Raw genomic sequence first — 22,987 nt, forward strand, 5'->3', positions numbered from 1 at the left:
AAAGTGACATAAATTTTGATAACGAAAGGTGACATCAACTTCTACAACGAAAGGTGATATTAACTTTGACAACGAAAGGTGACATTAACTTTGACAACGAAAGATGACATCAACTTTGACAACGAAAGGTGACATTAACTTTGACAACGAAAAATGACATCAACATTGACAACGAAAGGTGACATTAACTTTGACAACGAAAGATAACATCAACTTTGACAACGAAGGGTGACATTAACATTGAGAACAAAAGGTGGCATTAAATTTGACAACAAAAGGTAGGTAAATTAAATTTTCCAAAATTGAATAACCATGGATCATGAAGAAAAATTTAATTAAAAACAGAAAAAAAATCCAAGACTTGGATCATAAAAACATTAAACGAAAGATAAATGAAGCAATACAAGTGAAATTGAATTTTTTTAGTGAGCATTTTTTAAAGGAAGTTTCCTTCTGGTATTGACTAGTTCTGCTCTGAACTCCTCCACTATATTCAGCAACATCCCGATATGGTGATTAATCACACGGTCATAATAAATCACACGTGAATAACCCACTCGGGTTGCCGCTAAGTACTCACCACGCCAGCCATCCCTTCTACGTCTCTTCTGGGGGCAATCATGCGGCCTTACATGCGTGTGCGCTACCACCAAATATAATGTATTTGTTTATCAAAGTGTTACTTTTATTTTTTATTATTAAACAAATAGAACATAGATAAATTGAATGGTAAACAGTTTACACGGTTTTAGAAATAGTTACAATGATCGGTACCATTGACATGTCTCTGTGAAATATCTGTTGAGTGATTATATCTAATTTACCGGGTGGGGTTAGTATGAACCAGGGAATGATTTGAGGTAAACATAAAGATGCCCTGATGATGGACAAAATGTATGTTGGCTAAATAAGGAGGTAGCGCAATACGGCGTAATACCCCAAAAATAAATCACTCTAATACTTGAAAATCTCAAACCATATCCGATATAATACTACTTTGCCTTCTGCCAATTAATAATACAATATGGCATTATAGAATGGGGTGGAACTTAGAAAAACACACACAACCGCTTTAAAAAAATGTGGATGAAACTTGTGTTTTTGGGAATGGCAAGTGGACTGACGGAGTGGAAACCATGAGAATGTGGATGTAACTTGTGTTTTTGGGAATGGCAAGTTGACTGACGGAGTGGAAACCATGAGAATGTGGATGTAACTTGTGTTTTTGGGAATGGCAAGTTGACTGACGGAGTGGAAACCATGAGAATGTGGATGTAACTTGTGTTTTTGGGAATGGCAAATTGACTGACGGAGTGGAAACCATGAGAATGTGGATGTAACTTGTGTTTTTGGGAATGGCAAGTTGACTGACGGAGTGGAAACCATGAGAATGTGGATGCAACTTGTGTTTTTGGGAATGGCAAGTGGACTGACGGAGTGGAAACCATGAGAATGTGGATGTAACTTGTGTTTTTGGGAATGGCAAGTTGACTGACGGAGTGGAAACCATGAGAATGTGGATGCAACTTGTGTTTTTGGGAATGGCAAGTGGACTGACGGAGTGGAAACCATGAGAATGTGGATGTAACTTGTGTTTTTGGGAATGGCAAGTTGACTGACGGAGTGGAAACCATGAGAATGTGGATGCAACTTGTGTTTTTGGGAATGGCAAGTGGACTGACGGAGTGGAAACCATGAGAATGTGGATGCAACTTGTGTTTTTGGGAATGGCAAGTGGACTGACGGAGTGGAAACCATGAGAATGTGGATGTAACTTGTGTTTTTGGGAATGGCAAGTTGACTGACGGAGTGGAAACCATGAGAATGTGGATGCAACTTGTGTTTTTGGGAATGGCAAGTTGACTGACGGAGTGGAAACCATGAGAATGTGGATGCAACTTGTGTTTTTGGGAATGGCAAGTGGACTGACGGAGTGGAAACCATGAGAATGTGGATGTAACTTGTGTTTTTGGGAATGGCAAGTTGACTGACGGAGTGGAAACCATGAGAATGTGGATGCAACTTGTGTTTTTGGGAATGGCAAGTGGACTGACGGAGTGGAAACCATGAGAATGTGGATGCAACTTGTGTTTTTGGGAATGGCAAGTGGACTGACGGAGTGGAAACCATGAGAATGTGGATGTAACTTGTGTTTTTGGGAATGGCAAGTGGACTGACGGAGTGGAAACCATGAGAATGTGGATGCAACTTGTGTTTTTGGGAATGGCAAGTGGACTGACGGAGTGGAAACCATGAGAATGTGGATGCAACTTGTGTTTTTGGGAATGGCAAGTGGACTGACGGAGTAGAAACCATGAGAATGTGGATGTAACTTGTGTTTTTGGGAATGGCAAGTTGACTGACGGAGTGGAAACCATGAGAATGTGGATGCAACTTGTGTTTTTGGGAATGGCAAGTGGACTGACGGAGTGGAAACCATGAGAATGTGGATGTAACTTGTGTTTTTGGGAATGGCAAGTTGACTGACGGAGTGGAAACCATGAGAATGTGGATGCAACTTGTGTTTTTGGGAATGGCAAGTGGACTGACGGAGTGGAAACCATGAGAATGTGGATGTAACTTGTGTTTTTGGGAATGGCAAGTTGACTGACGGAGTGGAAACCATGAGAATGTGGATGCAACTTGTGTTTTTGGGAATGGCAAGTGGACTGACGGAGTGGAAACCATGAGAATGTGGATGTAACTTGTGTTTTTGGGAATGGCAAGTTGACTGACGGAGTGGAAACCATGAGAATGTGGATGCAACTTGTGTTTTTGGGAATGGCAAGTGGACTGACGGAGTGGAAACCATGAGAATGTGGATGTAACTTGTGTTTTTGGGAATGGCAAGTTGACTGACGGAGTGGAAACCATGAGAATGTGGATGCAACTTGTGTTTTTGGGAATGGCAAGTGGACTGACGGAGTGGAAACCATGAGAATGTGGATGTAACTTGTGTTTTTGGGAATGGCAAGTTGACTGACGGAGTGGAAACCATGAGAATGTGGATGCAACTTGTGTTTTTGGGAATGGCAAGTGGACTGACGGAGTGGAAACCATGAGAATGTGGATGTAACTTGTGTTTTTGGGAATGGCAAGTTGACTGACGGAGTGGAAACCATGAGAATGTGGATGCAACTTGTGTTTTTGGGAATGGCAAGTGGACTGACGGAGTGGAAACCATGAGAATGTGGATGTAACTTGTGTTTTTGGGAATGGCAAGTTGACTGACGGAGTGGAAACCATGAGAATGTGGATGCAACTTGTGTTTTTGGGAATGGCAAGTTGACTGACGGAGTGGAAACCATGAGAATGTGGATGCAACTTGTGTTTTTGGGAATGGCAAGTGGACTGACGGAGTGGAAACCATGAGAATGTGGATGTAACTTGTGTTTTTGGGAATGGCAAGTTGACTGACGGAGTGGAAACCATGAGAATGTGGATGCAACTTGTGTTTTTGGGAATGGCAACTGGATCGACGTAGTGAAAACCACTAGAAAATATACACATAGAAAACATACTTATTAATTTTGTTTGCTTAAAATACTTTACAGTAACACCACAACAATTTTTCTTCAAAATTAGATCAAATTTATAATACATGTTCTAGTTTATTTGAAATTCAAGAAACTTGTGCCAGATTCACACATTCTAATTGGAGGTTTATCAAATATGACCACTTTGAATTCCCACATAAACTTTCCTGAAGAAGTTGATGACTGAGGGACTCCAAACCAGTGGCGTAAAACTGTTCAAGTGGATGTTCAATGTCTTACAGACCTAACTCTTAAGTCTGCTCCTTCGTCCATATACATACATTGCACGCATAATTGATTATATACAAGGTGTTCAGGAAACTGCGGTCAATTTCGGGAAGTGATTATATAAAAATCTAGATTGAATATTGTCGTGAAGTGTGTGATTATGTATGTAGAAGTAATACCGTGTTGCGCACTTAAAACCTCTTAGACATGTTATCTCAGCATAATAATTGGTGAAATCAATGTGAGGTTTTCGGCATTAAGTTTTGGTGTAACCCTGTCGTCCCTTTTGCAAGTTTGCGTGTTGAAAATTGAAAAGTACAAATATAAATATATCAAAATATTTTCAAATACGTAAAAAAATTGTTAAAATAAGTTTAAAAAAACACGCTTTGTAGCTAAATAGGAAAAACAACATAAAAGCAGAATTAAGTAATTCATTGAGAAACTCAAATTTCCCTAGTCGATGCGTCAGTGGCAGACAAAGGATTTTATTTTCCTCATAGGATCACTAAAATGGTAGGAAGGACGCACGACGGTGGCCAAGGGGGCCAATTTCATACCCTTCTGGTTTTTTTTGGTTCTTGTCGGAAAATCAAAAATTGATCATTCCCATCCCGAAAGGGAAATAAACGATCTGATTTCGAATTCAACAACCAACTTTATCGTTTTTATGGTTCCAACAACATTTAAAAATCGGCAGACAGAACAACCAACATAAACAAAGCAAAATCCTAATTGTAAATACGGTTGATGGACAAGTTGACTTCGCATTTATGTCCCACCCAGGCGTCGTGAGTTCAATTCTTCCGCTGGCTTAGTCCTTCATCACAACACAAGCAATATTTTCCGCTTACTGTGGTGGTAGTAGTAGATTTTCAAACATTGTCAGGTTATTCCTAACCCGGGAATGTGCTGCCATACACATCGTTGGTTCCATGATAACGCAATGACAATATATTAAAGGTGATGTAAAGTCATTAAAAGCAATAAAAAAACTAACCTATTTAACCTAGTTTTTGTATCATCACTTTTCATGGCAACGCTTAATACGATTTTTTTAAATAAAACTTTTTAATTCCCCTTAATTACTTGACTGCATTTGGAAATTTTATGATATTAGCATTTTAATTTCGTTAAATGAAAATAATCTTTTCTTTGTATGGGACGACAGCCAAAAAAAATTCTTTCAATAATATTTTCTTATGTTGGTATTAAAATGCTAAAATTAATATCCAAATTAATAATTAAATCGAAAATTTATTTCCCAAATGGAGTCAGTTTGCTTGTATAGTAGTAAAGGTAAATAAAAAGTTTTTCTTTTTTAAATCGTACTAAGCGTGGCCAGCGATCCCGAATAATTAAAGGTGTTTTGAATTCTCATTTTATTGAGTTATCCGGTCAACCACATTGTTAGCACCGGCCGACGAAAACCAGCCCCACAAAACCATCTTCTTGCCAAGATTAAATATCCCTGTCGAAGACTTAAAATACAATTTCTTATTAAATACTCTAAAAATACATACATTAGAAGATAGACGTAAAATAAACGATTTAACGTTCTTATTCAAAATACTTAACTCTAAATTCGACTGTTGTGAACTCCTGCAACTTATAAACATACATACACCCACAGTAACAACACGACAAAATACAATATTCTACAGAAGCACACATAAGCGTAACTACATTGCCCACTCTCCGATACAACGACTTCACACCATGGGAAATCATTACTTGGGTGATGTTGACATATTCAATACCAACTTTTGTGGATCAAGCAAGTTTTGTGGATCATTTAAAACATTTGGGGCAAGTTTTGTGGAACAAGGGCAAGTTTTGTGGATCATTTAAAACATTTATTTCAACAATACTCCTAAACACATCATGTTTAGGAGTATTGTTGAAAATTTGTAATTTTGTAATCAGCTGTAATTTTCTGTTTTTGTTTCTTGTGTTTGTATGACTTGTTGCATAGCTTTTATCAAATGTAATTTTATTCTTATTTTTTATGTCTCAAAGTATCTGTCAAATTAAAATTATACTACCAACCATGTAAAAGCCCTCTGCGCGTTAAATGAATAAATAAAGATACCGTTTTCGAATAAATAAAAATAGCTCCGATGCGGGCTTAAACTGTTTTCGGGTTTTGCTGTCGGGAATGGTTGAACCTTCTATAACTGTACAGAAAATCTAAAAGAAAAATTAGTATTACGCGACATCCAAAATACGTTTTAATTAGACAAGTATTCTTTTAGTTATTCTTTTATTTATTTTTTCCTCCTTTCTTCTTTCCTCCTTTCTATCTTCCTTCTTCATAACGTTCTCCTTGTTATTTTCTCTTTCTGTCTTATTTTTTTTCATATTTATTTTGATGCACAATTTTATACACGATCTCGAGATTAATAATAAATTACTTCCAACTAATGTTTTTTTTTTATTTATAAGTGGATAGAAATTTGAATTTCAAACAAATTATTTAATTTTTTTTATTATTTAGTAAAAGTAATTATATCCATTTGAAAATTGTTTTTTTTTGTTCAACTAGGAGAAATTCTCGTTTTAGGACAGGCAAATTTTAAATAAATCGACAAATATATTATGTACAATTAAAGATGAAAAATGGAGAGAAGAAAGGAAAAGAGAAAAAAAAATGAAGGGAATGAATTGAAAAAAAAAATTAAACGTAAAACGTTGATTTTTTATTACAAAACATATTAAAATAATAATAAAAATGAAATAAGACATACATGTAATAATAAAGGGATAAACATAAATATTGATAACCATTGATTACATTATGAATTATATTCACATATATATAAATTAGATATTTAATTAACAATATTATACGTAAATAGATAAACCATTAATTTAACAAAAAGAGAAAACATTACCCACAGCACCATTGCATTAATAAAAAAAAACAGTTTTTGTCACTGCGAAATGTACATGTCCGTTTCAGTGTTAGAAGGAAAATTAAATCCAGACGATAAGGCTATAAAAAAGGTCATTTGGCACCAAGTCAAAATGCCACAAACAAAACATTGCACCCAAAAGTTCGTGCATTACTAAACGGGCGCTTTTCAACAACATTGTAGATTTTGCTAGTATAAACGACATACTAAGTTTTTTGCGGAGGATAGACCATACTGTCAGTTGCAGTTCTCTATAATTCATGGTTACTTCACGATGAATTATTAATTAGTTGGTGTTATCAGGATCGGTGGTTAAACTCGAGGAATTCAGTTTCTGTTTGTACCTTACATCACTTTGAGATCACTTACTTAAATTTTTCACTTTATTCCTGAATAAATTGTTAATCGTTTTATTCGCATAATTCTCTCAAAAGTCGCAATTTGAATTAGACTATCACAAACTATTCTCACGAAAAAATTAAAATATAAATAAATCATTGATTAGTGGTAAGCTATTTTTCTCTATACCCAGAGTTCTTCGGTTTAAAACCTATTTCAGGAAAGTAAACAAATTAATTAAACTTATAAGCGTTTTATCGCTCTTTCCATACTATTGAATTTTTAAATTGATTGAACTTAAAATCATTTTGTCCCTCTTGCCAGACTATTGAATCTTTAAATTAATTGACCTTATAAGCCTTTAATCCCTCTTTCCAGACTATTGAATCTTTAAATTGATTGAACTTATAAGCTTTTTATCCCTCTTTCCAGACTATTGAATCTTTAAATTAATTGAACTTATAAGCGTTTTTTCCCCATTTCCAGACTATTGAATCTCTAAATTTCTAGATCTTATAAGCCTTTAATCCCTCTTTCCAGACTATTGAATCTTTAAATTGATTGAACTTATAAGCTTTTTATCCCTCTTTCCAGACTATTGAATCTTTAAATTAATTGAACTTATAAGCGTTTTGTCCCCATTTCCACACTATTGAATCTCTAAATTAATTGATCTTATAAGCCTTTAATCCCTCTTTCCAGACTATTGAATCTTTAAATTAATTTTTGACCTGGTGAGAAGCATCATTCTGAACCGTTAGTCAAAACAGCTGTAGCTATGTTTATTGACTAGATTTTTATAGCCAGAAATTTGACAAACATCTTCTTTCAATCTATTTTTTTCAACCTCAAAACATTCCTTAAAATGGGGTATCTGAATGTATTCACCTCCAGTTATTTGGGACTGGTGTCCGGTATAACATTTAAATAAAAGTTTGATAACTAGGCTAATATGAGCTTGATTGCTAATATTTTTTTATATTATAAGTCAATCATTTCAATGTTAAGGATGCAAATAAATAATTTTCTCTGAAATGTGCTTGCTTTTCGATGGTCTCAAAAATGTATACTTCACATATAATATATTCATCAAAAAAGAAGAAAATTTTTACATTGCACAACATGCTTCCTGATTCTTAAACCTAAATAATACTTTTCCTGGTAATCCAATCATCTCCAAGAAATAACATATACCTACACATATTTAAGTCTCACGAGGAAACGATCTTAGAAGCTCGACACCGCTAAATGAGTGCTTTTTCACAGTGCCACCGCGTCCTATCTAAAACGAATCTACTTTATTTGGATTAAATTCAAGAGAATAACGACTTATCGAGTTTAAGGATTAATAGCTCCTCTCGTTCCTCGCGAGTGGGGAAATGGAAAAATCTACCATACACCTTTTTTCTCTTTGGTCGACAGGATGAATCGAAAGTCTTGACGAAATAAGAAAATAAAATATCAAACTTATTTTTCGTGAAATATTCAGTTGCGCATAAAATATTGTCAGTATTAATACTGCTGAGACATAATGTAGTATCGAGATGACCGTGAATTATTTTAGGTAAATATATTTTTTTTTTTACATGAACCCCAGAAAGGAAGAAAATAATTTCCCTCAAAGCCTGTGTAATCTTGTGGATGCTGTGTGGAGAGTGTTTTTATGAGAAGGAAGAAGAGGAAATTCTGGGAAAGAAAATCATATGAAGGTGATGGACAAATCCATCAGAGAACAGCAGGATAGGTCAAAAGGTCTCCCCAAACCAACCTCTCCTGATCCGGCACGTCGCGCAACTGGTAGGCAGGCGGTTTGAACACAACTCACCCGATGAACCCGGGCACCCCTGCTAAATCACCAAATTTAGCGACCCCCTTGGGGTGACCTATGGCAGAGGTGTTGGTTATCCAATAAGTTGTTCCCTGGGCAGTTGTACCCAAACCCACCACCTAAATTAAAAGCCTCCCATATTAAATCATTCAATAATTTGCCTTTTTATTCTATAAAATCTAGGAAACTTAATTCTACAAGCATATTCGTTACACAAAGAGCTGATTTGGAAATTCCTCTTCTGTAACATTGATCATTTTGAAAAAGGAAGAAGGTAAATATTACAACGGAACTATCGGTGTTACCCCCATGTTTCTCTTGTATTTTCCAGAAGAATTATAAAAACAATCCCATAGTGATAACCTGTATTTTGTACCAGTCTGTATTTTATTCCATATAAGCTACAATTGGATTGTGCAGTGACTGTGTAATTAAGCAGGAAAGGACATGGAAAGCCGTGAATAAAAAGACGAAAAAGAATACCTTTTTTTGGAGGAGAAATTGCCAGCGTGAAAATCTCGAAAAAACAATAATAATGGAGAGATTATGCAAAACAAGTCATTTTATTTAATGTTTGTAAAAATTTTACTTTTGTGCGTCAGAATTTTGAATAGGTACACGGTAAGCATGGATTGAAAAATGGTGAATTTGTTTTATAGCTTCATTTTTCGAGTCTCGTTTGACTTTCAAAACCGTAATATTAAATTTCTTTTTGTTATCGTAAAATTAGTTAAATGGTGTCAAATAGATAATATGACGTCATTAAAATAAAGATTAATGAATATTGCAGAGCTTCATAGCTCATCTTGAATAAATAGAATAAATTAAAGAATGAGATTAAAAATATATGTTCAATTGAGTACACAGCAAACACAGTGTATGGAGTAGATATCAGACATTGTGTATGGAACAGACAGCAAACACAGTGTATGGAACAGACAGCAAACACAGTGTATGGAAAAGGTAGCAGACACAGTGTATATAGTAGACAGCAGACACAGTGTATGTAGTTGACAGCAAACACAGTGCATGGAGTAGACAGCAGACACAGTGTATGTAGTTGACAGCAAACACAGTGCATGGAGTAGACAGCAGACACAGTGTATGTAGTTGACAGCAAACACAGTGCATGGAGTAGACAGCAGACACAGTGTATGAAGAAGGTAGCAGACACAGTGTATAAAGTAGACAGCAGACACAGAGTATGTAGTTGACAGAAAACACAGTGCATGGAGTAGACAGCAGACACAGTGTATGAAGAAGGTAGCAGACACAGTGTATAAAGTAGACAGCAGACACAGTGTGTGTAGTTGACAGCAAATACAGTGTATGGAGTAGACCGCACATAGTGTACGTAGTTGACAGCAAATGGAATAGACAGCAGATACAGTAGATGGAGTAGACAGCAGACACAGTGTATGGAGAAGAAAGCAAACGCAGTGTTTGGAATTGAAAGTGAGTATATGTATGTACATTACGAGTATATTTCATCGATGGACTAAGAATTTTTTAAATAATAAAGTGTGGGAGTTAGTTAAAATTTCAAGTCTGCAGCTATTACCAACCGGTTTCGCCACAGTTCAGATGTGAACTAAATCAGATAACGAAGACTAAGTTGCAAGCATAATTCGACAAGGTCGTGTGCAAACCAGACAGAAACCACAGCTGAGACGTACATAGAAAAAAGAAAAGGAGGCGTTAGGCGAAACCAGTGGGGTTAATCAGTGGTGCATAATTTCAGATTTTCACGGCCAAATGTATTGCAATGATTTATTTTTGGGGTATTATGCGTTATTGTGCTACCTCCTTAATTTTGCCTCCTAATTTTAGCCTTAATTTGGAACACTTAATTATTTTTCGAAATAGCTTTATTACCGTGATTGGGTATTATATTAGTTATAATTTTGTACAAGCACCTATTGTTATCACGTGAAAGTATGTTATCTGACAGGTGTAATACCTGTGTATGTTCGCCTTCACAATCCTTTGAAAGAAATTCCTTACAATCCCTTAAAAATGGATCTGATCAAATTCACCGGCGACCTACTTCGATGTTTTATGACCCGGACAGATTGTGAGCCAGTGTTACGTTCCGAAGTTTGACGTTAAAAAATAGGGGGTAGCATGTGATTTGGTAAGCTACATTTTTATAGCTTTCAAACCAGGCTAGGGAAATAGAACCTGCCATGTTTTAAAGAGTAGATAAAAATTAAGTATTTATTTAATGGCGATTTAGTGAATAATTAGAGAATCATTGAAGAAGAAGATAATACTAATACATCTAAACTGTACACGAAACAGAACAAGACAAAAAATAAAAATGATAAGTTTTTTTTAAATTAACTAATGTTTACGAGACAAGGTGTTTATGCACAGTATTAAAGATGATATTGTATTTTTCTAGTAAGCAACAATTGTTGAATTAAAAATACAAGTAAATATTGAAAAATTTGGAGATTCAGACTATTGATAGAGTCAACATAATACAATTCCCGTCGGTGTCATGTATTTTTTTAAATTTATTTATGTGTTTCAGGCTGGTAATTATCGCTTAAAAATACTATAACAATAAAACCTCACAACATGGAATCGAACCCAGGATCTCTTGTTTTACAGAGACAGGCGTCTTAACTAATCGACCATTGGGACTTATTTATTAAACGTCGTATTGGTCGATATCTTATTTCAAATTCAGTTAAGAAATCCTGGGTTCGACTCGTAGTTGTGACCGTGTTTTTTTTCTCTGTCTTGTTCTGTTTCATGTGTCATTTAGATTTAATGGTAATATCTTATTTTTGAATGATATATTATTACATTGATAGGTATAACCATCTTTGTTTTTATGTTTTTTTTAAGTTATTCTGAATTAGGGAATCAATTCGACTTTAATTTTAATCTTTAATTGTATAGCTTTTTCATCAATTCGACTTTAATTTTAATCTTTAATTGTATAGCTTTTTCATCAAGTCAACTTTAATTTTAATCTTTAATTGTATAGCTTTTTCATCAATTCGACTTTAATTTTATTCTTCAATTGTATAGCTTTTTCATCAATTTGACTTTATTTTTAATCTTTAATTGTATAGCTTTTTCATCAATTCGACTTTAATTTTAATCTTTAATTGTATAGCTTTTTCATCAATTCGACTTTAATTTTAATCTTTAATTGTATAGTTTTTTCATCAATTCGACTTTAATTTTAATCTTTAATTGTATAGCTTTATTTCTAATTTCCTAATTTCTTTCAATGCCTAAGTTTTTATAACATGTCAAAACCACAAGTGAAACTGACATGAAATTGAATGAAAAATGTGATAATCTACTTGAATTGAACAATAGGAAGAGCACGGCGTTCGCTATATCATACAAAACTTTAATTTGAGGCAGAACAACTCAATAAAACTGTAATTATACCACATATCTAAAATGGACACTATAATAATTACTTTATTTATTTGTTTGAAATTTTAAAATTCATTTTCCATGATTTTATATGACACTTTGATAAAATAGTTACTCAAAATTGATTTTAAAATAGCATTGTTTTTTTTCAAAATCGGTCGATTTTCAATAACGAAAACAATGGATGATAAATGAATTTCTCCTGTCTCTAGAGGTCCATTGGAGGGGACTCCATCCAAGCAGCCATGACAGTGATGATTGTGTTATTTGATTGGCGTAGTCTACGCCATAAGCATCCCATGTGGTGGCGGAGAAGCGCACTGAAAGAGTGCACTCGTCCCTCCAGGAATATTTCCGTAGCGCTGCAGTATCTCGGTAGGCGGAATAGTTGGCGATAAGCGACTTTTAGCTTATGCCATTGTGTGTAGTGTAATCTACCTACAGTCCTGACGTGTACAGCAAAGCGAAATGCGTTGAATAGTATCCTTTTGACATTTGTACTGCAAAAGTGAAAACGCCTCAACAGCATACCTGTTCTAACGAATATCGTTCATTTTTGTCTTTCCATATCCTCGATGTCTTTCAGGTCGTCTGTGATAATATTTCCCAAGTATTTGACGCTTCCGTCTAGCCATACTAAAGGTGTTTGCCTGATTCTGTTTTTAAATTTGAAATCCATTTCTATTATTTTGAACGTATTATATACATGGTTATGATTTTTTCAAAATCTCGCATATTTGGAGTACTTTTATTAGTGCGCTAAGTGACGGCAATAGAAGAACCATATCGTAATTAATATTATATACACATACTCCTTGAACATGGCAACCTATTTTTGTGTTATTTGCTCTTTGAATTAGTGCTTCAGTGTATATATTGAAGAGTGCTGGAGATGCTTTCTCCTTGCGTTACGTCACTTTTTAAATAAAATGTACGGTAATGTACTAAAGGGGTAAGTTTAATTTTATTCCCTGAATATGCTTGTTAAAGAGAATTAAATAAATAATTCGTGGTTATTAATAAAGTTTATGTTTTATTTTCATGGTCAATCATTTGTACCCGATATTGAACCTATACCATTTTCATCTTTTCGTTTCATCTTATAAAATTACAGACCATCTTCAGAGAAACTTTCTTTCCCTCACTAGTCGCAGGGAGTTTTGCAATCGTAAATTTTTCCAATACTTAACATTAAACGGCCATAAAACGAAGAAATTATCAATAACTTTAGAGCTGTTTTAATAATAATTTAATAAAGAAAATTATTTTTCAGAAGAACGCTTGGAGGTTAAATTTACCTGTTAAAAAATTCTGTTAAGCTGTTCGTTCCAAAGTTTTATATTCTGGCTATAAAAGTTGCAATACACGTCGAAGCCATTAAATGTAATATTCTAGCCTGGTGATGTTAAAATAAAATTATGTATTGCATGGGTACTGTCTAGTTACATAATATTATGGTGTGTTTATATAAATGGTAATGTATTTGTATAATTTGCAGGTGAGAAAAATATTCAGAAGATCGCAAACAAATAGATTCCAGCGCACATTTTAAGATCAAATTAAGATTTTTTTAATACCTTATGATATTCAAAGTATTGCCATACAGAATCAAAGCGATCAATAGAATGTCGCGCAAAAATTCATCTCAATAAAAAATACTTTACCCATATTCTCATAGATTTTTTTTCTTTTTTTTGGTACAATATTTTACATTTCTTAGTAAAATTTAGTAATGTTGGCCTCACTTGGTGGCTTACCCGTGATGAGGCCTCCTAGGCCAGTGCAATTAGCGATTCGCGATCGAAGTAATTCCGGTAGTCCCAATTTTTTTATATGTTATATAAACTGATCCCCTGATGTAAAATCTGATTTTCCGACCTTGGCGCACCTGTGCTCGCACCGCCATTTTGAAAAAACTGGCTGAAATCGGGCCAAAATCTAGTTTTTCCAAAATATCTCATTTCCAATGCAAATTTTGGCTAAAATATATTAACAAGTATAATATAACATAAAATAACCTACAACTTTTGTTAAAAAAAATTTCTTCTATCTCTAATAGGTACCGAGGTAGAAAGTCGTAAAGTTGCGTATATTTTTGAAAAAACAAGTTTTTTGCGCGACTAGGTTTGGTTTTTTATAAATACCTTGTTTCCAGTACAATTCTGTGAAAAATTTATTGATAATAATTTTGTAGAAAATAAAATTTCGTTAAAGAAATAGGTATATAATTTTTATTTTTTATCTCTATTACGTATCCAAACTCTAATCCACCAAAACCAGGCTAAAAATTGAAACTGAGGTTAGGTGTTTTAAACTTGGCATTCCTTGATTTTATTTTTCTTTAACAATTATTGTTCTAAGAACATATACGTTGACAAAAATCGTCATGCCTGTGTCAGACCTAGCTATAAATATAGTAGATAGACTATTTCAGCATATCGGTCGCCATACATTCCCAATGGGAAGACCACTAAAATAGGCCAAGCCACTACATTTGTGCTCGCAGCTTGGTCTGACATGCCTATCAACGTAATCACAACATACATTTAAGATTATTAATACAATTAAGATGATAAGGTACATAAAAAAGATAAAAAATTGGTATTTTCGTAAAATTAACATTTATTGACATTCTTTTCTTTATTAGTTAAGTTGTCAGCATAACAAAAAATAAAATTAATGGTAGATCAGTTTAGACAGAAGTACGAGCCCTTGACTATAGTTTCTTACTTCTGGCCCTGAATAGCTTCTTCATCTGTCTTATCACCCAAATTTGTGGCGACTGGGTCATCATATTCCTGTCATCGTCATCAACGAAGGCTACTACAGCATTCTCGCAGGAGTTGCCATTGCAATGAATGCAGAGTAGGGAACATTTCAAACCCGACTTTCTGCAGGTGCACTTTCCAGCGCAACCTTTTTTACATTGACATGATATGAAGTTCAGCAAGGCCTGAGCTGCAGCTTCCTTCAACATTGTTACTGGAGTAAGTAACCCAACAGCATCCTTTTTCCACCCCCATTCAGTCGGATCTTTATCGTGATCAAGCCAAGTCTGCACTTGCAAGTATGTTCTTGAAGCGTGTTGCTGGACTGCATTTTTGGTGGGTGGTAGCCTGGATAAATTGAATTTGTTCTTTTTTACTCCTTTGACGAAAATGATGTACCTTAAATTTTCCAAATTTGATTTCTCGTTGCCGCCATACAAAAGTGCAAATAGTTGTTCGGCAGCCAAAGTGATTGTTTCTGTCTTTGCTTTTGGGTCTTGAAATACACGAACAAGTTCATTCGCTGAGTGGTTCTTGAGAAGAATATTACAAAATTTGTGTTTGCCTTGACCGAACGGAGCTCCAGTTGTATCGCAACCACTTATGGCATGAAGTAATAAAATGTTTTCAACTATTTCAATGTGTTTAAAACATTTTTTCGAGTACAACGCGTTAGAACTTTTTGGTAATATACGTTGAGAGGTGAGAGAGCTGTAAGGAGTACCAGCAGATCAATATCCTGACCAACGACTATGACTACATCATGTTGAGATGACATAATTGATGATATAATTGAGACAACAAATTTGCTGTGTTCACTATGAGAACGTCAGCATCCTCTTCAGCTTGTACTGTCGTTATGTGGGATCGTGCAAATGAGGTTCTGAGTAGGGAAATAAAACGAGACTTGTTCTTCTCATTTCCCAGAAACTTTTCCTGTGGGTGCATGCTTTCAAAAAACAAAACTTCAGCAGAAGTTGTAACTCTGGCACGCCGTGCTCTTTCCACCCCTTTAGTGCTTTTCTTTTCCATAGAATCTGGGTATCCATCGAATACCACTACTGCATTGGATCCATAGTGATTTTGTACATATCTGACATATTGCTGGAAAATTACTGAAAAAGGTTGAGCACGAGCCCCATACAACTTTGTGCAGTAAATATCCTCCATCAATTACATGTATTTTACTGCTTCCCAGTTCTGTATTATTTGGTAGAGGGTTTAATGATGAATAAAATATAGACTTCGTTCTTTTGCGCATGCCTTCTTCTGAGAAAAGAGACAATGGTACAGGAGAGAGTTCATATTGAAAATATTATTTAAGTTCATTTTCAGACTTTTTGGCAATACACATACGATGGAATAGCATTAATGGATCTATTGACATAGTCACACCCTGATTTTTGACACTGCTGGTCACCGCCGCAAGAGAAACTATTGCATCATTACGTTTTAAGTGTAGGTTTCCAAAGTTCTTGTTGATAACTTTAGACATAGCTAATTTCCCCATCTTTTCAGCCATGTGACAAGTGACTTTGCTATCCCCGATTGTGCCACTGCTAATAGACATAATCACGTTTGTTTTAGGAAATGGTTCATGGCAAGCAAACCAATCAATGAGAGTTTGAACGTCTCGATCATCCCTCTTAATTCTTGCAGGCCTCATCTCTACATGTTGCTCTGACGTTCCTGATTCAATCCCACAAAATGACTCGATACCCTCACAAATTTTATTCAGATAAACGAATCCAGCAGTCCAACGAAGGATGGAACTGTCTGTGATTCCCCGTCCTTGGGTCAAACCTCCAGATGTTTTCATCGATCTCATCAGAGTTTGTTCGATGGTCATGTCAGACCAAATCCCTGACCAAAATTTATGAGACCGTCGGATCGTAAAGTAGCCCTCTTTTGTAAATCTTTCATACTCGATTGCACTGAATCATTTCGCACTGAACGCTGCTGTGACACTGACGCTGTGAAGCTCCGCTCCAGGCTCAAGACGTGACACGCGGCAACTGAAGGGAACCAGAGGGGTGGAGTAGAAGGGTGGGGGGTAGCCCCCCCCCCATACCGAAGTGCCCTATAATAAATTTATAGATGTTTGTATTTAAAAATGCAAAAAAAATCTAATAACGTGATAATAAACCGTGATAGATTTTCTGTGCGTACCTACCTGGATTTGTTTATTCTTTATATCGGTAAAAAACAATATAAACATAAAAACGGCACAGCTTTTTTTGAAATTTTATGTTCTACATAATTGGTATCAATAAAATTTTCATGAAATTCCACTGGAAACGAGGTATTTATAAAAAACCAAACTTAGTCGCGCAAAAAACTTGTTTTTTCAAAAATATACGCACCTTTACGACTTTCTACCTCGGTACCTATTAGAGATAGAAGAAATTTGTTTTTACAAAAGTTGTAGGTTATTTTATGTTCTATTATACTTGTAAAAATGTTTTAGCCGAAATTTGCATTGGAAATGAGATATTTTGGAAAAACTAGATTTTGGCCCGATTTCGGCCAGTTTTTTCAAAATGGCGGCGCGAGCACAGGTGCGCCAAGGTCGGAAAATCAGATTTTACATCAGAGGATCAGTTTATATAACATATAAAAAAATTGGGACTACCGGAATTACTTCGATCGCGACCCCCTTTTTGGCGCTAATTGCACTGGCCTATCCATTTTATAATACAAAAAAATATTCATAACACATTTAACAAAAAAATATATAATGTTGGTGAAGAGAAAAAAGCATAAGATTAAGATAAATTTAATCTATAAATATAGATTTAAAATTAAAGTAAAATAAAATTTAAATAAAACGAAATTAAATTTAATAAAGTTAATATCGGTATATTTATATTATATGTATGTTGTGTGTTTGTGAGTGATGTGTGTTTATATTGGTTTTGTGTGTTAGGTGTAGGTTTTATTATTTTATTTATGAAATTTTGGCAATATCGTATTTTTTGTTCTTTAATCCATTTTGTAATTTTGTGTCTGAATTTATTTTTGTTTTCCTCAATTTTATTTTCAAGTGTTAACCTGTTTAATGCTTTTAAATCATGGAATCGACAGTGTCTTTGCCCAAAGATTGTATTTATCATCGGAGTTTTTTATGTTTTCTTTGTACGCTTGTCTAACTGGTCTGTTAATGATATTTTGTGTATGTTGAAATTGGTTTTTTTGGTCAAAAATGTAGCTTAGTGTAAAGTTTTAACGTATAATTTGCGTATATCTAGTACTAATAATAAGTATTTCCTGCTGGAATAGGAACTGCAATAGTGTTAATAAAAATTATTTCATTCAAGGTGGTCGATAATCCGGTACGTAGGGCACTTGGCTCGCAGTCAACAAATAGAGTTCGATACTCCCTGCGGGTACGGATCTATACAGGTTGTTAAGGGACGCACTTGACTTGATTTAACCAGTGATGCCTGACATTATTTGGTGTAATCAATATTAATGAAATTTTGTTCTCCGGTGACTTTTTATTTTTAAATCTTACACGTGTCGTCCTAGATTACTTAGCCAAGTAAACGTTCAACACCTCACCACGACCCTAGCGGTCCAATTCCTATTCTAATTTCTAGTTTCATCTGAAAAAAACATACCGAATCTGAAATATATATACCAAAATTCTCTGGAAAGAATCTCAGACTTGTGATGTCCCGAAAGAAACCATTCATCTGTTCTAAATGCAATTACTAATGTTATCCAAATTGACCCTGGTAATAAATTACATCTTAGCGATTCTTTCAAGGATAAAGAAACCATCCTGTCACTTCGAATGCAATCAAATAATTTGGAAAAGTAGCTTTATAACACATATTTTTAAAAAAGGAGATAAATTTCAAATTGAAAATTATAGACCCATATGTATTATGTCATCACTACCTAAACTTTTAGAAAAGATTATATTAAGTAAAATCATGCATCAAATTAAACGAATTATATCAACATTTCAACATGGTTTTATGCCAGACAGATCTACGTCATCTAACTTATAGCTTTACGAAAATTTTATTTCTAATGCACTGTCCAAGGGTCTTCAAGTTGATACAATTTATACTGACTTTAGCAAAGCCTTTGATACTGTTTCTCATCGCATTTTAATGGAAAAATTAGAACACTTGGGAATAAGCGGCAACTTTCTCGAATGGCTTAGAAGTTACTTATCATACAGAAAATTATCTGTAAAAATTACTTCCACAACTTCTTACACTTTTTGCCATAAGTGAGGTCCCCCAAGGTTCCCACCTAGGACCAATTCTTTTCCTACTATTTATTAATGACATTTCACTAATTTTCGATAATATTCACTTTCTTCTATTTGCCGACGATCTAAAGATGTTTAAATCGATCGGTAATTCTTCTGATTTAAACTCTATGAATGGTGCATCGTAAAAAATTTACATCTTAATATTAACAAATGCCAAACGATCAGTTTCCATAGATCTAAAACCCCTTTATTATTCTACTACTCAATTAACAATGCCAATCTAAAAAGAGTTTTTGAATTCAATGACCTTGGAGTTATCTTTGACTCCAAATTACGCTTCTTGAATCACATTAATAGCATTACCAGTAAGGGATTACGAATGCTTGGATTTATTCTCAGAATCGCTAAAGACTTTAATAAAATAAAAACTATAAAATTACTATATACGTCTCTGGTTAGAAGTCAGGTTGAATACAATGCAACCATTTGGTGTCCTCATTTCAACTCTCATTGTTTAAAAATTGAAAAAATTCAAATTAAATTTTTACGTTTTATTAATTTCAAAATTGGTATTCCTATTATTGAAATCAATTATGTCAATTTACGCAGTAAACTTAACTTATCGAAATTATCTGAAAGGCGAAAAATATTTGATATCCTTTTATTTTATAAAATTGTTCATTTAAGGTTAGACTGCCCTGACACTATAAACTTGCTATCTTTACATATACCTCGAAAATATACTAGACGGAATATTTTATTCTACAACAATAACTTCGCTACGAATTCTGTGTTAGAAAGAATACATAGGTTGAGCAATGAACTAAGTGATGTCGCTGACATATTTAATTTAAACTTCAATACATTTAAAACCAAATTAGTCTTCCACTTTTTAAATGCAAATAATGTATGAGAAATCATTACATTTTATTTCGATTTCCTATTGTTTGTTTTATACTGTTGTTAAAAATGAAATTTGTAATTGTTACGTACTTAAAAGCCCAATAGGGCGTCAATAAATAAATAAATAAAAAATGTTCTCTAAATTTGTTTTGACAGCATCGCCATTCCATCGTAAGAATATTATGTACTAAATACATAAATTGGCTGTCCTGAAACGGGAATCCTTCCCAGTAAAAATAAATTTAAAATATGTATTTTTTTTAGACTCTATATTTACTATCGTTTTTTCAAGAATTATTTAGATCTCATTTCGAATAAGACTTATTTTAAAGGTTTTTTTTCCTTCCTTACCTTCATTTATTTTATACAAATATAACTGTAATTTATCGAATCAGATTTTACAATTGGTGACTAAAACCATCATTATATTATCAGCCTCAATTTCGATGGTCTAAATTATTGACGATCCGGTACAAAATCATTCAGGCGTTAATCTAATGATCAGATCATGCTGTGTCATTGGTGCCATTATTAAGTGGTGAGTGCTCCAATGAGCTAATGTTATTGATTCTCCTGTCAACTCATGTCATCCAAATCGGAAACGCGTAACTAGTTTAATTAACCGCAAGAGTCACAGACTAAAAATTTTATGGTTGCATAACCAATGTCAACTGCACACATATATATGTATATACATTTGGGTGTTTTCGCAACATAGTGGTAGTAATGGTATTCAAAGCCACCAAAAATTTAAATAAAATATATATTTTTTTAGAATGACTTTTGAATGTTATTTCCATCAATGGAATTTATCATTAAAGTAAAAGATGATACTTAAAAATCTTAACGAAACAAAAGCATACAGAGAATAATAATAAGTTAAGAGAACCCAGATTCTCTTTTTTATCGGGCCAACGCTTCTAACCACTCGGCCATTGGATTCATCTTATTTACCTGAAAATTATGATTACGAAAAAATTTATTTATCATTTATTTAGATCATCTCAAAAAAGAAAAGAAAGGCAAAAGGGCGTAAGCGACAATTTTATAAGAAAATAGTTAATCTTACAGTTTTGTTCAGACTTTTTGTCTAATAACAACTGCATGTTAGCTCATTTTTATTTAATTTACAAATACGCCTTTATGCCTTTCCGACGTTGATTTTTTATTAAATAAAAAAAATTAATAACAATTTTGTCACTAAAAAAAACTTAATCAAAGTTACAAAATAATAATAAAAAAATATTGTGCGAATATGTTTTTACTTATTATCATGTATAAATTACTGAATTTACACGTTACACCTCTTTTTAAAATGAGTTAAAAATTTACTATGATGTTAAGATTGATAATGCAGAAAACAGATTTTCAAATTTCAAATAACGCTGAAAAAATGAAGGAATTTACTTTTTAAGCAATACACATTTTTTAAAAGAATTTCCAACAAATGTTGAAATAAGCTAAAAATTTTGCTATTTTTCAGGAGTTATACCGCAGATTTATCGATAATAAATTTGTAACGAATTTTATAGTAAAATGCTACAAAAATGTGAACAATGATTTAATAATATTTATGAATCTTAGATTCTTGAAAGTTTTTTTATGATGTTTTATTAAGTACTGTATTTTACAAAATATGATAAAATCACGGAAAGCGACGATGGCGATTTTTCCGAAAATTTCGGTTTCTTCCACATTTAAATAATAATATGTAATTTAAATTTCGGATCTATTATCCATCCTCTTCCTCTTCCCGCTCCCTCCAACCTCACAATTAACCCAATTATTGTGGATGAAACAGTCCCACTGGCTCCGGACACTTGAGAGCAGTTGGGACTCAGTTAGGATATTCACAGAAATAAAAAACTTTACCTTTTTATGGACAATAAGGAATGCAATGAATTTTTTATTTATTTGTGTGTGACGGTAGAGACAAATGAAATAGTTGCTGGCATCGCAGTGACCGATGCTCGGCACAGTGAAAATAATTGATGGCTCAATTCTGACATTTTTCTGCTAATTTTAAATAGAAAAATGAAAAAACACTCACGGTTACTTATGATTAAAAAAATAATATTTCTCCAAAACAATAAGATAAAACAGGATAATCATTAATAAATAAGATGAATAAGTTGGTCGATGTAATAAATAAAATTGGAGAAAGACATACGCCAAGAAAGCGTTGGTATGATGCACTATTTAACGAACCATCGCCTTTTGCTATTGCTCATTAAAAACTGTCAATTCACATGAACTTACGTAGTTAAAAAAATTATGTCAAGTTGAATATATGTTTGTAACTCGCTAAACACAACACTGGCTTTTTTATTTTTATCACGAAAAACTTTAACAAGCAATATTTAAGACAGAAAATGATAATATTTCACGATATACGACAACTGTGTCAGATCCCGCGTGGCTTCGAGCGAGATTTCAAACTCTAAGCCAATGAGATCTGAGCTCTCAGACTCAAGATTTTTTTCTATAAGGAAAAAATCTTGAGGAGTTGGGGGTGTCCGTTTCAAATGGGTTTCAAGGCCAGATCGGAGTTATAATATATTCCTGATATTGACTTCCAAGACTGATCTGTAAGCGCTGCGCGGCTGCCGCGTGCTTCTTGTAAAGCCAAGAACATTCCATCAGACGCAAGCAGATTGGCGCACCTTCGATGCGAGTCTAGAAAGTTTTATGTTCAACGAGCGCTGCTCATACGTTCAATGGTCTCAAACGTACTGGGTTGCACTGAGAATTATTCTAGTAGCTTTCCGCTACACATTTAAAATGTATGTTCTTTTTCTAACTTAAATAACTGTATTTTTTACAATATTCGATTTCATAGT

At 33.9% G+C, this 22,987-nt stretch overlaps 1 protein-coding gene across 1 annotated transcript in view; it reads left to right on the forward strand.

Annotated features, from left to right (window-relative positions):
• LOC149411558 (5-hydroxytryptamine receptor 1-like) overlaps positions 1 to 22,987 on the forward strand; it is a 347,084-nt gene that overhangs the window by 56,510 nt on the left and 267,587 nt on the right. The window lies entirely within an intron of this gene.

This window comes from Hesperophylax consimilis, chromosome 25 (genome assembly GCF_061612785.1).
Source record: "Hesperophylax consimilis isolate HC1 chromosome 25, BYU_Hcon_1.0, whole genome shotgun sequence".
NCBI lineage: Eukaryota > Metazoa > Arthropoda > Insecta > Trichoptera > Limnephilidae > Hesperophylax > Hesperophylax consimilis.